At 42.3% G+C, this 15,715-nt stretch overlaps 1 protein-coding gene across 5 annotated transcripts in view; it reads left to right on the forward strand.

Annotated features, from left to right (window-relative positions):
- PACSIN2 (protein kinase C and casein kinase substrate in neurons 2) overlaps positions 1-15,715 on the forward strand; it is a 127,767-nt gene that overhangs the window by 38,429 nt on the left and 73,623 nt on the right. Inside the window, exon 1 of one of the 5 annotated variants that reach the window (XM_048825623.2) lies at positions 7,150-7,287. The exons of the other annotated variants lie outside the window; for them this stretch is intronic. The gene's annotated coding sequence lies outside the window, so the exon portion shown is untranslated. Of the gene's footprint in view, positions 1-7,149; positions 7,288-15,715 lie in introns of those variants that run through there. 5 annotated transcript variants of the gene reach the window in all.

Genomic DNA, 15,715 nt, shown 5'->3' on the forward strand with positions numbered 1-15,715 from the left:
AACAATAACGACTTGTCATTTTTTTAATACCTCTGCACCTGCACTGGCCAAACCTGAAAGTACACACCCTTATTAATGGAGGAGCAGCTGTGAAACCTGAGAGGGAGAAAATGGAAAATTTGCAATGAAGTGTTCATGGACATGATTACATAGCCCAAAAAACCTGCCAAAAATGTGTAGAGGTGGAGGTAGTATCTGAGGATCAAGGGGAATCTGATAAGGAGCTTTCCAGGGAGATCGTTGCTGTGGTGAAGGACAGCATGTTAGTTGTCAGGAAATGGCACTGCCATGGCCAAAGATAGTATGGAAAAAGAGATTCAGAGGTAACTCCTGGAGGCAATACAAAACCAATATGCCCTGTTGCAGTGCATGTTACTATTAAGGCAATAGGCAAGGTCCCATTGCACACCAGCCCCCAGCCATATTATGCAGCCCCTGGACAATACAAGCTGCTGGGAACAACAGTAACTCCTTCCCACTGTAGCAGTGCTCCCAGAGGCCATTCCCCTCCCAGATCCCAGTTCAGGGAACAGTGGTACCTGGGACCCCAACTTTTTTGAGCTGCCTTATTGCCCCATGTGACTTTGGACCTCAGCATTCCATCCTGGAAGTCCCACGAACCAGAAGAGGCAGAGCCAAGATGTATACAAACTCCTCACTTAACATTGTAGTTATGTTCTTGAAAAATGCGACTTTAAGCGAACCGATGTTAAGCGAATCCAATTTCCCCATAAGAATTAATGTAAATGGGGGGGTTAGGTTTCAGGGAAATCTTTTTCGCCAGACAGAAGACATTATATACATATACAGTATAAGTTTTTTAAAGAATTTTAAACAAACAATTTAATACTGTACTCAGCAATGATGATTGTGAAGCTTGGTTGAGGTGGTAGAGTCAAAGGGTGGAAGAATGTGGATCATGCGGCTGCTCCTCTTGCTGTTCTTGCTGAACTTTCCCAATTCGGAAAAACACATCTTGCGATTGTTTTGTTTTCTTTTTTTTCTTGGTAAATTGCTTTATAACAATTCATTACATGACCAACTCCCCTAATCACTTTGGAGCTGGGTTCCATGTCAGGATCGTAATCATTAAGGATTTGCAAGCCAGCTTCAATCATTTGGAAAGGCATTTTGCAGTCAAGTTTTGATGGGTTGGTTCTTCTTTTACTTCTTGGCCGCCTTCTTCCATTGCTTTCATCACCTCTAGTTGTATCAGATCTTCATTGGTTAGCTCTTCTCTGTGTGATTGCAGAAGTTGTGTAATGTCTGCTTCTTCCACCTCATCAAAACCTACTTTCTCGGCCAAGCCAAGGATCTCTTTCTTCATAGCAGGGACATCATTTTTAAATCCTTTTAAGTCATTGGCACATTCAGGCCACAACTTTCGCCACACACCATTCATGCATGCCTGAGTAACTTCAGCCCAGGACTTGCTGATGTTATCGATGCACTTGAGGATATTGTAGTCACACCAAAATTGCCGAATCGTAGGCTTGCCTTCCCCATTGGTGGCTCAGATGAGCTGGTTGAAAGTATGGCATAAGTAATATGCCCTAAATGCAGCGATGGCTCCTTGGTCTCTGGGTTGGGTGAGTGATGTGGTGTTAGGTGGCAGAAAGACAACTTTGACTTTTTTGCACAGGTCGTCCAGGTTGATTGGATGAGCCGGTGCATTATCAATAAGTAATAAAATCTTGAAATCAAGATTTTCCTTGGCACAGTATTTCTTCCATGGCAGGATGGCATAGAGAGTCAGCCATTCTGAAAAAATAACTCCAATTATCCATGTCTTCTTATTGGATCTCCAGATTGTAGCTTTAAACTCTCAGCTGCTTTGGCCTTAGAACTCTTAAAAAGATGATTTATTTTACATACATGTAAAAATGAGGGCAAGGAAGTGGTGTAGACTGAAGGCTGATTGTACATGAAGGCTAGTTGAGTGCTTCACCATCAGAACATAGTGTATAACATAAATATATATTATACGCTATAATATATATTTATATATAAGCTCAAATTTAACAAACTTTTTCTACAAATATAGGAGAAAAACCTGAATAATTGTAGGAGGGGCTGGTAGCACTGTCTGTTAAGGTTGTCTGACAATTCCTATTATAATATTGGAGTAACTGTATAATATAAACCTGCAGTCCCAGGGAGAACTTTTCTTCCCTTGGCTGCATTAAAGGCTGGAGGAAACAATATGTAGGTCTGGTTTAATTGATTAGTTATAGGAGTTGGATTTGAATTACCTCTTTTGAGGTTCAAGTTTGATATCTTTTTAATTCTAAAATGGCTTTGTTCCTGAAGGTGCAGAAATCATTCGTCTTTCCTTTAATTTACCTTTTTTCCAGTGGTTCACTAAGTATACTTTAAATTGAAATTAAAACAAACTGTAACTGCCGCTTTGAGTTGCCTGTTGCATCGGAACACAAATAAATTATTGATGTTAATAGTGCACAGCTTGTTGCTGTTTGACTACAAAATCAGTAAAGCAAAAAAGAACAAGAGGCCTGTGGCAAAATAAAGTGAACTCTCAAATAGATCACTGTATCCTGGACTGGTAATTCTGTGTCTGATTTCTTCTCAAATTGTAAGTCTCGTTTTTTCCTCTGAGGGTGGGTGACTGTAGGGATTACAACAATGCATATTAGTACATTAATTTAATTAAAGCTATAGTTAGGGTTGCCAACTTGCTAATCACACAAAAGCAAACACCCCTGCCCTTCTGTGAGGCCTCGTCCCCCGCTCACTCCATGTTTCTAAAGGCAACACCTTTTTGTACACTGAGAAAATTTTAGTTTACTACTTTAGTGCTAAGGCGACTGGCTTAAGAAAGCCTGAATAAACTTTCAACTTGCTAGTTAAACTACTTGTAAGATTTTGAATTTGTTAATGACATTAGTATTTAAAGGGATATTTTCAGACCTATGATTTAGTAATGCAGTAATTTTTTTTATTTAAAAAAAACCCTAAATACATGAAAATTTAAAAATATCAGTGAAGTCTTCAGTTTAAATCAGCACAAATATAAATGCTTAAATTCCCTGTAAATGCATGTAGCAATCAATATCCCCTTACAGTGTTGGCAACCTCATGCTGCAGTGTGAGAATCTGAAAGTGAAATTGGCTAGAACAGTAGTTCTCAAACTTCCGTGCACCGCGACCCCCTGAAATTACTACATGACCCAGGCTGAAGCCCTTGGGCTTTTGCTTCAGCCCACCTGGCCACAGCAAGTCTAATGCTGGCCCTGGAACTTTGGGGTCCCGACCCACAGTTTTGAGAATTGCTGGGCTTAAAATTAAAAGTGAATGAGGAGGCCTAATCTGGACCATGGTTTAAGTTGGAATAGCATTGGAACAGAGTTCAAACATGATCCAAAACTCAGCAGTCTCTTTTCAAGCTCTGTCTTGTCTTTGTCTTTATCTGCAGTGAATAAGATTCAAAAGGTAAACTGTCTATATTTATACTCATCCTGTCATATTGCTCGGGCTTGCAGGAGTGAAATCAGGAAGGCCAAATCACACCTGGAGTTGCAGCTAGCAAGAGATGTTAAGAGTAACAAGAAGGGTTTCTTCAGGTATGTTAGCAAAAAGAAGAAAGTCAAGGAACGTGTGCGCCCCTTACTGAATGAGGGAGGCAACCTAGTGACAGAGGATGTGGAAAAAGCTAATGTACGCAATGCTTTTTTTGCCTCTGCCTTCACGAACAAGGTCAGCTCCCAGACTACTGCACTGGGCGGCACAGCATGGGGAGGAGGTGACCAGCCCTCTGTGGAGAAAGAAGTGGTTTGGGACTATTTAGAAAAGCTGGACGGTAACAAGTCCCTGGGGCCGGATGCGTTGCATCCGAGAGCGCTAAAGGAGTTGGCCAATGGCTCTGCAATCACATCCGCCATTATCTTTGAAAACTCATGACGATCGGGGGAGGTCCCAGATGACTGGAAAAAGGCTAATGTAGTGCCCATCTTTAAAAAAGGGAAGAAGGAGGATCCTGGGAACGACAGGCCAGTCAGCCTCACCTCAGTCCCTGGAAAAATCATGGAGCAGGTCCTCAAGGAATCCATTCTGAAGCACGTAGAGGAGAGGGAAGTGATCAGGAACAGTCAGCATGGATTCACCAAGGGCAAGTCATGCCTGACTAATCTAATTGCCTTCTATGACGAGATAACTGGCTCTGTGGATGAAGGGAAAGCAGTGGACGTGTTGTTCCTTGACTTTAGCAAAGCTTTTGACACTGTCAAAGAATTATGGGCTGGATGAATGGACTACAAGGTGAATAGAAAGCTGGCTAGATTGTCGGGCTCAACGGGTAGTGATCAATGGCTCCACGTCTAGTTGGCAGCTGGTATCAAGTGGAGTGCCCCAGGGGTCGGTCCCCTGGCCGGTTTTGTTCAATATCTTCATAAATGATCTGGAGGTTGGTGTGGATTGCACCCTCAGCAAGTTTGCAGATGACACTAAACTGGGAGGAGAGGTAGATACGCTGGAGGGTAGCGATAGGATACAGAGGGACCTAGACAAATTGGAGGATTGGGCCAAAAGAAATCTGATGAGGTTCAACAAGGACAAGTGCAGAGTCCTGCACTTAGGATGGAAGAATCCGATGCACCGCTACAGACTAGGGACCGAATGGCTCGGCCTTAGTTCTGCAGAAAAGGACCTAGGGGTTACAGTAGACGAGAAGTTGGATATGAGTCAACAGTGAGCCCTTGTTGCCAAGAAGGCCAATGGCATTTTGGGATGTATAAGTAGGGGCATTGCCAGCAGATCGAGGGACGTGATCGTTCCTCTCTATTCAACATTGGTGAGGCCTCATCTGGAGTACTGTGTCCAGTTTTGGGCCCCACACTACAAGAAGGATGTGGAAAAATTGGAAAGAGTCCAGTGGAGGGCAACAAAAAAGATTAGGGGACTGGAACACATGACTTATGAGGAGAGGCTGAGGGAACTGGGGATGTTTAGTCTGCGGAAGAGAAGAGTGAGGGGGGATTTGATAGCTGCTTTCAACTACCTGAAAGGGGGTTCCAAAGAGGATGGCTCTAGACTGTTCTCAGTGGCAGCAGATGACAGAACAAGGAGTAATGGTCTCAAGTTGCAGTGGGGGAGATTTAGGTTGGATATTAGGAAAAACTTTTTCACTATGAGGGTGGTGAAACACTGGAATGTGTTACCTAGGGAGGTGGTGGAATCTCCTTCCCTAAAAGTTTTTAAGGTCAGGCTTGACAAAGCCCTGGCTGGGATGATTTAGTTGGGGATCGGTCCTGCTTTGAGCAGGGGGTTGGACTAGATGACCTCCTGAGGTCCCTTCCAACCCTGATATTCTATGATTCTAAATAACAATTTGGTGTGTTTAGCTTAAAGGTTAAAGTTAACTTAATTAAAAATATAATTTTCTTATCTATTTTAAGCACTAGAATGTCCTTAAATATTTTTAGTCTCAGATCTGAATAATTTTCTGTTTTCTTGTCATTCTAAAGTACCTGCTTCAACCTTTCAAATTTTGATTTGGAAAGAGTTTGAATAAGAAGCTCCATTGTTCATGCATTTAAAAGGAACAGATCACTGTTTTGTTAAATGAAACAAGAATTAGAAAGGCCAGGTGTGTCTTTCATGCGGATAGTACTGAAAACTACATTCCTCTGAGCTCTGGAGTCAATAAGTTCTGCACCATTGCCAAAAAAAAGTTCTGCTGGATAGAGGTAGAAGTGATTGTTTTAAGGTCTGATCTTTTTGAACCATTGTGGTTGGAAATTAATACTTTCCAGTTGCATAAAGTAACTAAATAGTACTAAATGATAAATAGTCATTAGCTTGATAGCACAAAGATAACTATTAGACTGCACTTTAATATCTTTTGGGACATGGATGTGGTGTCTGAAGAGTGGGTGTACCTTGATGGTTTATGCAGTCATTATCTTTGAGGGTTAGACCTTTTGTGTCCCAGAAGGGTATCTATCAGTGACAGCTGCAATTTCTTCTCTTGGGCTCAGTCTCAACACCTATTTAGATGTGTTTAGGCCGGTCTACACTTAAATCTTTTGCCAGTATAGTAAGGTTGGTTAGGAATGTGACTTTTAATGACATTTCTATATTAGCAAAAGTCCTAATATATGGATGCAGTTATATCATCAAAAAAGTGCTTATGCCAATATAGCTTATTTCACTCAGCAAACCAGTATAACCAAACTGTTTTGGCTGGTATAAGCTGTGCCTACACTAGGAAAAGGTTTTGCAAGTATAACTATACTAGAAGCCTTTTCTAGTGTAACCTGGGACTTAGAAAATATGGGAAGAGGACACAACCTCTATTCCCTGTCCTAACCTTCAGAAAAAAATCCCAATGACACACTACATAGGAAGGTCTGTGTCTGCCTTTCTCTCCCTACTTCCTCCAGTTTGCTCTGTTGCTGTGAGGACCAGATTTCTTATTATTTCCCCACCTACTCATCTTTCTTCATTTTTAGGTTTACCTACGTTATTTCAAGCAGAGCCTTCTGTTGTAGGCATGTCATGCCAGTCAGTCCTCGCTAATAGTAACAGGAAAGAAATTTCTGCTAGGGATGGTTTCAGGCATAAAATTAATCTAAACGAAAAATCACTTATCTGAATGGTTACTACTTTAAAAAAAAAAAAAGCTCTCGTTGCACTTTAAAGTGAAACAATTTAGTTTTCTTGAAATTGGTTACCTTTATCCTACTTCTGTTCCATGTCATCATTATATTAGTGATTATAACCCCCCCATACTCTTCCTGAAACACAGTAATCCAGCTTTTTAAGTCTGTAAAAATAGAAACGTCATAGCTAACTCTTAACTAGGGGTGTGCATTTGTATTTGTGGAAATTGGTACCACAACAGTTTCAATTTCACTGGTATAGTAAAAGAAAGAAGAAAAAAACCCTCCACTTTCTCATTTAACTCTTCACTAGGCTAATCATATACTTAAAAATGTCTTCAGTGAATTCATACTTTGAATGAAAGATTTACATTTTGAACATTCATATTTATTATAGTATGTAGGAAAGGCAGTCCCGACATATTACTGCGGTACATAAATATCAGGAATGGTTGTGGAAAAACCTGAGAACTGTGAGAGCACTGCAATGTGAAGGAATGACCTTAGTTTGAGCTACAAGGATTTCAGCAGCCAACAGGAAATGATGAAATGAGCTCTGAGAGATTCTGCTTGTGGAACTGGAGGTCATACAGAGCTGTGTAGGGAAAAGACAGGTACTGAAGCTGGTCTGTGAAGTTATGCAACTGAACTTGGCGTTTGAAAGAAAAATGTGAGTTACTTACGGTGTACATTTTATTAAGGTAGACCTTATGCAAACTGCATGTTTAATGAATTGTTAAACAGCTTTAATTTTTTTCAGAGCCCTACTAGGTTTCAGCTGCTTTGTACAAATAGTTTGAAATTATTTTGGCTGAACTGATATTTAGCTAGCAGCGTGAAAAAAATACTGAATGAGTTTGGTAAAATGATACCCTACCTTATTAAGAGAGGGTAGGGTATTAGCTAAAATCCATGGAAACATTCTTTCACTTTATCAGTATGGTGATCATATTATTTGTGGATTTATGCTTTTGCTTAGCATTGTTTCTATTTTTGTAAGTACTTTACAGATATATCCTCTGTCAGATTCCAGAGTACCTTGCTTGACAGCTTATCTTGAAAGAGTTTTCATCTCTGGGGCAATACCTTTATTACGATTTTCCAGTTTCCATCTATAATCATAGAATCTTGGTGTATTCATGTCATTCTTCTTGCAGCTAGAGAAGTAGTTACTTTGCCAAGATTGCTGTAAATGGTGTTTCATGCCTTTCTGCTAGGGAATACACAAAATTCATGTCCCCTTCTTATTCTACCATCTTTACTACTTATCCCCACTCCCTGCCTAACAAAAACAAACCAAAAACGCAACCATTTAGGGGCTAACAGCATAACTTCGTCATGCTTCCAAATACCATTGGCTGTTGTGCAAACCATAATACTACTTTCAAATCTGAGTTTCCTACATGGAAAGATGGAAGTAAAGCACTGAGAAAACAGTTTTTAATATTTAGCCTACATAAAAGTTGGTGTAAGTAGACTTATATTGAAGTAAGATTTTTGCTATGAGGAGGTTTCATATGTGGGCATCTGTGTAACTTACTGTCCTTTCAGTTATCCCAATTAAATCAACTGTGTAGCTATTTCTCAGTGTCATGCTTTAATTTATAGCCGGCGATATGGGACAAAGATTACACAGTGATACACTCCAGGTTTCTATACTTCTTTAAATTAATAGTTTTAAGATACAGTAGAATTATTTATACTTTGCAAATTTTCAATAATAGTTTCCATATGCACTGTTTAAAATGACTCTGCTACAGAGAAGTTGAATGTTAATGTTCAGGACACCAAATTGATTTAATTTCTTTCAATACCAAGTTGCTTGAAAGAATTGCTGACAATTACATGCTTTTCAAAGGTAACCTGATTGGGTGGGGGGGAAGAAATAGTCTTGTGCCCCTTTTTGCTGCTTTATGACATAAATGTGGCCTGAAAGGTTTCAATCACAAGAGCTCTGCTTGGTTTTTTATGTTAGAAATTAAGGTCAGTCAGGTTGGAAGACTTTGACAGGAGAAGCAGTGAAATGGGTAATATCACAAGAGCCAAGGGAGTGAAAGTTGAGCAATTGAAATGGGAAGGGATTATTCATCAGACTGAACTTTCTTTAAACATGTTTAGCTTCAACAACTAACAGTTTAAAGAAAAGGAGCCTTCACTAAAGATTCAACACTTCTGCTCCTTCAATTAAGGTACTAAAACTCAAATTGTTCCTGAGACCTCTCAGTAGTTCTTCAGCAAAAACAAGGAAGGACAGTTATGATATACCTGTTATTTCTAAAGTAAATAAGCAGTTAGAAAATCCCAAAACTTTTAAAGAAGGCCTCCAGGATTTTTTAATAAAAGAAAGTTTAATTCTGTGCAGATCATCTTTGAAAGAGCTACAATACTGCAACATTCTGTACAATTTTTCAGTCTTGTAATTTGAATATTTTAATCCTTGTCTGGGATAGACATCTAATTTTCATAGCAAATTTCAGATGTCAGAGGGGTATTGCTCAAATGAAAGTATATGGGTATGTCATCTAAACTGACAATAGTCCCTTCTTTCTTTTCTAATTATACATGTGCTTGTGCTCACGCACACACTGTATTCATATAAATACTTAATTCTTTGGATACTGCGTGAACACATCCCACTCTTTCATTTGACTGCCAGAATGGAAAATGCAGGTATTCTGTGAAGATTTAATATAGGATGAAATAACTGGTGTTCTGGTGAGTGTTCAGGTTTTTTTGGGGTGGTGAGAGTACAAGAGGAAAAGGAGAAACTAATCAGCTCTAATTACCATCATTATTTAGCAAAAGTTTTGTCCATTTAAAATGCTCTTGATTTTACACAAAATTATATTGCTGAAGGACTATAAAAATTATATAATCTGAAATATTCCCAACTCTCTTCACAAAAGATAAAGACAAGTTGGAAATAACTTTAAACTTTCTTGTTGCCTATGTTACAGATTACTGAAATGGAGAAATAACTACAATTTCAGATTACTATTCATTATTTAGGATGTCTGTTTCACTTATTTACATTTCACTCAGGTTGGTCAAAAATGTTTGTTTACTTTTCTTTCTAGCTCTTTTGCATTAGGTGCAATATTAGTGTTTTTTAAATCAAAATGGTCTTTTTGAAATTTAAAAATTACATTGCAGGGAGTCTTGTAAAAAGCCTTAATTTAAAAACTTAAATATAAACAAAACAGAAACTTAATATTTTGGACCTAATTACCCAACAGATTGGCTGTATATTTTCATGGTTTCTCTTTTATAGCAGCAGAAGAGAGTTGCTGTCAAGATGGGAGACCTGGTTGTCTCCTAATTCCCTCTGACTTCATCCTGTTATTTCTGTTTAGGGTTTCCAACTGTCTAATTGGACAAACCCAAACACCCTTGCCCCACCCCTTTCCCAAACCCTGCTCCTTCTGCGAGGCACTGTCTCCACTCACTCCAGCCTGTCCCTTGCTCTCACTGACTTCTACTGGGCAGCGGGTTGAGGTGCAGGAGGGGGTGCAGACTCTGGGCTAGGGGGTGGGGCCGAGGGGTTCGGAGTATAAGAGGTGGTTCCGGGCTGAGCCTGGGGAGGTGGTTGGGGTGCAGTGGGTGAAGGAGGGGGTGCAGGGTGCGGGCTCTGGGAGGGAGTTTGGGTGTGGCTCTGGGCTGGGGTGAGGGGGTTGGATTGCAGAAGAGGGTGAGGGGGGCTGCGCTTACCATGGGTGGCTCCCAAAAGCGCATGGCACATCCCTCTGGTAGCAGCTCCTGCAGGGGAGCAGGGAGCTCTGTGTGCTGCCCCTGCCTGCAGGCGCTGCCCCCACAGCTCCCATTGGCCGCAATTCCTGGCCAATGGGAGCTGCGGAGTTCGGTGCTCGGGGCAGTGTGTAGAGACCCCCTGTCCTCCCCAGGGGCTGCAGGGATTGTGCCGGCCACTTCCGGGAGCGGCGAAGGCAGTCATGAAGCCTGCCTTAGCCCCACTGCACTGTCAGACTCTTAGCACCCAAAATCTCCCGGTTTGGCTGCAATAGCCTCTGGGAGATAGGGCCTGATTCCAGGAGACTCACGGAGAAACTGGGAGGGTTGGCAACCCTACTCCTGTTGTATTTGCCAGGAGGTTTGATACTCCTTTCTGTATTCTGTGAACCATAATGAACATCTTAATTCAAAAGCAAATGTTGTCCACAGCAGGAATTGAACCCACCACATAGTAACTGCTCTTACTACTCTGGCTCAAGAAGGTGTCTTTCCATAAATCCTGTATCTAGAAATGTGTGGAGCATGGACTAGCTTGATGGTGGCAGTGGGTAAGTCTATACTGCAGTGTAAGCTCAGAGGTCAAACCCTGGATCAAGCGTAACGCCGTTTCTGTCTACACGCAAATCATGCTAACTCAGGGCTTGGACCCAGGGTCCCAAGAATTGCACAGTGATGGACGTTCTGAGCCTGAGGTAAGCCTGACCCAGGGTTCAAGAATTATTGCTTTGCAGTGTATATGCCGCCACACTGGACTTGTGCTCTGGAAGTCCTTCAAAAGTATCCCACAAACCCAGGGTCTGACTTTTTGTCCTCTGGATAGTCAAGTTTGGTGGACAGTCAGGTTTTCCCAAACTGCACTATAAACAAAGGGCTAGTGTGGCCCCTTTTGGGAGGGCTCTAGGAAGTCTGGGATATGGGTGGTTGGACTCAGTCCTGCACATTGCAGTGTAGAGCGTGGATCACCAAGTTGGAACCCAGGGTTCAACAATTCCTAACCTGGGGTTACAAATGAGGGTAGACATTCAAGCCCTAGGTTAACAAACCCAGTGTCTGCAAACTAAAATTCTTATAACCCTGGGTTTACATTACAGTGTAGACCTACTCAGTATTGGTCTTGGGCCTCACTCTCTGCAGTCTATGCAGTCTACTGTGATTGCAGCTTAGTGGAGACTTTAACTTCTACTCTACATTTGTAACTTTCTGTACCTGTAACGCTTTACATTTTTTCTCCTCTTCTGTTCCTTTTTTCTAAAATTTAAGCTTTTTTCTAGAAACTGAAACTAGAAGGGAGCAGTTACAGCTAACATATAGGATGTAGACTTGACTGTGTGAATGCTGGAGTATGAAACTTCAGGCAATGAACTCTTAGGGGTAGCACTGCTTTTTGTTAACGTTCAGGCTTTAGAGAGCTTCTAGAGGCTGCTGCGTGACACTTAGCGTACTGTAGCTTGCCTTTGCCAAGCTATTCTTGTCCGTTAGCTGGCAAACAGACTGTAGCACAGTTCCTGTGCCTTTGAAAGGCTTCAAAAACATAGAATCACTTCAAAATACTTTTGAACCAAAGACTTGGGAAACGTTTCTTTGTAATGATAAAATTAGTCTCGGACTACCTTAAATCAGGTTAGCCATGAAATGTTCTATATTAAATTGAAGTATGCTAGAAATTGTGCTTGATGATGAAACATGAAAAAAATATTTGGGTCATCAATGTCAAATGTATTAAAATTATTTTTAAACAGCTTCCTAGGAATGTTACTTTTATACACTAATCAAATAAAATGGGAATGCTTGTTTGGTCCAACACTATACATACATGTTCCTGAAAGTAAACTAACTCTACTTTTTACATGTGATTTACCTGTCCTTTTTTCCTGGCCACTGCGTTGTGTAGTATGTAGACATCAAAATTCGGTATTCTTCAGAGCAGCATAGCCAGTAAGTGGACTCTAGGGGTGAGACACTCCACCAGACTTCATAATTACTAGGAATTTGAGTTTGCATATCTAGAAACTATTTGATAGAGAAATCAAAGATGGAAAACTTGGAGGAACAGAGGGCAGGGACGGGGAAAACTTCTCTCTCTCCCAGTACTTGGTTGATACCTTTGTGTGTTGAGATACATAGAAATAAAAAGTTAACAAACAAACAAAAAACCCCAACCGTTTAGATTTTGGAATTTTGCAGAGCATCTATAGTGACATTTCATACCCATAAACAAGAACACTTCTCGTTTAGTAGTTTGATACTCTGAAACCTGTCAATATTGAATCAAGACTAACAGCCGTGTTAGTCTGTATTCGCAAAAAGAAAAGGAGTACTTGTGATACCTTAGAGACTAACCAATTTATTTGAGCATAAGCTTTCGTGAGCTACAGCTCACTTCATCGGATGCATACTGTGGAAAGTACAGAAGATCTTTTTATACACACAAACCATGAAAAAATGGGTGTTTACCACTACAAAAGGTTTTCTGTCCCCCCACCCCACTCTCCTGCTGGTAATAGCTTATCTAAAGTGATCACTCTCCTTACAATTGATAATCAAATTGGGCCATTTCGAGCACAAATCCAGGGTTTAACAAGAACATCTGGGGGGATGGGGAGGGAGGAAAAAACAAGGGGAAATAGGTTACCTTGCATAATAACTTAGCCACTCCCAGTCTCTATTCAAGCCTAAGTTAATTGTATCCAATTTGCAAATGAATTCCAATTCCACAGTCTCTCGCTGGAGTCTGGTTTTCAGGTTTTTCTGTTGTAATATTGCAACTTTCATGTAGTAAGCTATTACCAACAGGAGAGTGGGTTTGTGGGGGTGGGGTGGTAGGGAGAAAACCTGGATTTGTGCTGGAAATGGCCCAACTTGATTATCATACACATTGTAAGGAGAGTGATCACTTTAGGTAAGCTATTACCAGCAGGAGAGTGGGGTGGGGGGAGAGAAAACCTTTTGCAGTGGTAAACGCCCATTTTTTCATGATTTGTGTGTATAAAAACATCTTCTGTATTTTCCACAGTATGCATCCGATGAAGTGAGCTGTAGCTCACGAAAGCTCATGCTCAAATAAATTGGTTAGTCTCTAAGGTGCCGCAAGTACTCCTTTCCTTTTTCAATATTGAGCGTTAAGTGACTTTGCATCATGGATTGTTCTGCAGTGGAATCCTTGAGGGCATCTGAGTAATGCTTTCACTAAGAACTGCTGATTTGACAAGAAGCATTATTGATCAGGGAACCAGGCAGCAAACATACTCCAGGGAGTTAATGTATCTGCTTTTAAAACATAACAAATACAGCCTTTTATAATATGGTAAAAGTAACTTAGGTCTCAACCTTTTAATTTAATTTTAGTTCCAATATTTACCTGACTGCTGTCTCCTCATATGAAGAATCAGATTCTGCTTGTTAACTGCAGAGATTGTGTAAAGCAGTGTTTCTCAACCTTTTTGATACCAGGGATTGGCTAGCTGCCTTCCTAAACTGTGTCAAGGAGATCTCAGGGACTGGTGCTGGTACATGGACTTCATTGAGAAACACTGGCTTAAAGGAATGGTGGGAAGGCAGTGTTAACTACTCTCAGATATCTTATTGGCCTGAAAGAGACACTAGCACAGCGTTTCTCAAATGCTGCCACTGTGGCTTTTCTTGTGGCCGCAGCCTCCTGGGCTCTGATTTGGCGGTGGAGGGGAAAAGCAGTGCAGCTCCCACTCCCCCGCAGTTGGTCCTGGATACACTGCTTTGGAGTTGGTTGCTGGGGCCTCCAGCAGGGGTTGGGCCCTGCCCCTCTCTGGATACACCTGGGGCACAACGCTGGAGGAGCAGGCAGCCGGTGAGTTTCCCACCTTCTTGGGGTGGTGGGGCTCAGGCTTTGGGCTTCAGCCCTGGGGTGGTAGGCTCTGGCTGTGGGGTTTGGGGCTCTAGCCCCGGGCTTCAGCCACCCAGCTTCAGGCTCTGTCCCTGGGTCCCATCCCCTGAGCTTCAGGCTCTGGTCCACAGCTGCCTCCCTCAGGCACCCATCCATCCCCATCACCCCTGGCCTCCCCCACCTTCCCTGACTCCCCAACCAGGGCTTAATTTGTTCCCAGGCTTGCCAGGGCTGAGTAAGTCTGCTGTGAAAAGTGATACTTGCATGTTTAATATCAGTTTTTATAACTGACATACTAGCTAGCAGTAAATAAATGACCATGATTTGGACGTGTATATGTGCATATCTGTTTGTTTTTCCTGAAGCTAATTAAGTATTTTAGGAAAGTGTCGGAGTGGCCACCAGCGAGAGTTGATGGCCGCACTCTGAGGCCACCAAGTAATTTGTCCTGAGAACCCCTGCACTAGCAATCCATGTTCAGTTGTGGTTCAGCTAATGAGTCTGACCTTTGCAGACAGCACTGCATTAATTTGTTATTTTAAAGGGTGTTGCCATCATCAACCATGTAGGTTGATATTTTATGGAAAATTAGTTGACTCCTAATATTCCTAAAATTGTTGCACCTAGGTCAGATGTTGTCTCAAGCAGCATTGTAACTGTACATAAATATGCATATTTGAGTTTTTCTTTACATGTGCCAGAAATATCCGTTGCACTGTAAAGGGAGAAAATTGAGCTCATTTGCTACTTTACAGTGCTATAATCCTTGATGTGTTTGCTCTAAAATAGCTCTAACTCAGGGGTGGGCAAACTTTTTGGCTTGAGGGCCACATCTGGGTATAGAAATTGTATGGCGGGGGTTGCTCACAAAATTGGGAGTTGGGGTGCAGGGGCGGGGATGAGGGCTCTGGCTGGGGATGAGGGATTTGAGGTGCAGGAGGGTGCTCCGGGCTGGGACTGAGGGGTTTGGAGGGGGATCAGGGTTGGGTTGGAGTGCGGGGGGGAGGGATCTCGGGTGCAGACTCCAGATAGTGCTTACCTCAGGCAGCTCCTGGAAGCAGTTGGCACATCTCCGCTCTGGCTCCTATGTGGAGGCACGGCCAGGAAATTCTGCGCACTGCCCTGTCCGCAGGCACTGCCCTGGCAGTTCCCGTTGGCCATGGTTCCCGTGGCCAATGGGAGCTGCGGGGGGCGATGCTAGGGGCAGGGGCAGCGTGCAGAGCCCCCTGGCTGCCCCTACGCATAGGAGCCAGAGCAGGGGACATGCTGCCGCTTCCAGGAGTTGTGCGGAGCTGGGACATGTGTGCACGGAGCGGCCCCCGACCCTGCTCCTTGGCTGGAGCGCTGAAGCTGGGCAAGCTAATTTCCCTGTAAGCTGTGCAATGGCGCAGCAGCCTATGTAGCGCTGCACAGGTGCTTAGGGAACCTGTCTGAAGACCTGCTGGGGGAGAGACGCCCCTTCCCTGACCCCAGCTCACCCTGCGGCCTGGAC

The sequence above is a fragment of the Caretta caretta genome, chromosome 1 (assembly GCF_965140235.1).
Source record: "Caretta caretta isolate rCarCar2 chromosome 1, rCarCar1.hap1, whole genome shotgun sequence".
Taxonomy (NCBI): Eukaryota; Metazoa; Chordata; order Testudines; family Cheloniidae; genus Caretta; species Caretta caretta.